The following is a 606-nucleotide window of genomic DNA, read 5'->3' on the forward strand; positions in this document are numbered from 1 at the left end:
GATTGGAAAGTTCAAAACCTATTTACCTACATAATAAAAGTTCAGAACTTAAAAACACCTAAACCATAATGTAATTTGGTTTACTGTTTACCGAATTAAACTTAACCACTAAAAATAATATTAACGATAAATTTTGGGTTTCTTCAACGAGAATAAAAGCAAAGTTGATTTAGATGTGTATAGCTTCATGATTGTGATCATAGGCTGTTGCGAATCTGGGAAATTTTTTTGACATTCTTGCTAAATTAAGAGAGAGAGAATGGTTTTCTTCAAACGTTGCTAATTACACTACACTGAGTCGACGGTTGTTGCCAGAGAGGAGAAATCGAAAAGGCGAATGATTTGTTTTGGGATTTTGATGGGTATGATTAACAATTTAGCTAATCGAAATTTAATTTTCAGTTCTTCGTTTTCTGAGTTTGATGATTTAGTTTCTTGTCTCTTCCTTAAAAAGTGTTGTGATTGTTTATCAGAGGAAAGTGAAGCTCTTATTCAGTAATTTCGGATTCAATCATATCTCGATTAAATTTGAATTCGGGAATTCAATTTCCATACTCTTCTTTTCCAAACTGATGTGACATTGCTCTTTTCTAGATTTTTCTTTCA

Source organism: Eutrema salsugineum, unplaced genomic scaffold (assembly GCF_000478725.1).
Source record: "Eutrema salsugineum unplaced genomic scaffold, Eutsalg1_0 scaffold_8, whole genome shotgun sequence".
NCBI classification, from domain to species: Eukaryota; Viridiplantae; Streptophyta; class Magnoliopsida; order Brassicales; family Brassicaceae; genus Eutrema; species Eutrema salsugineum.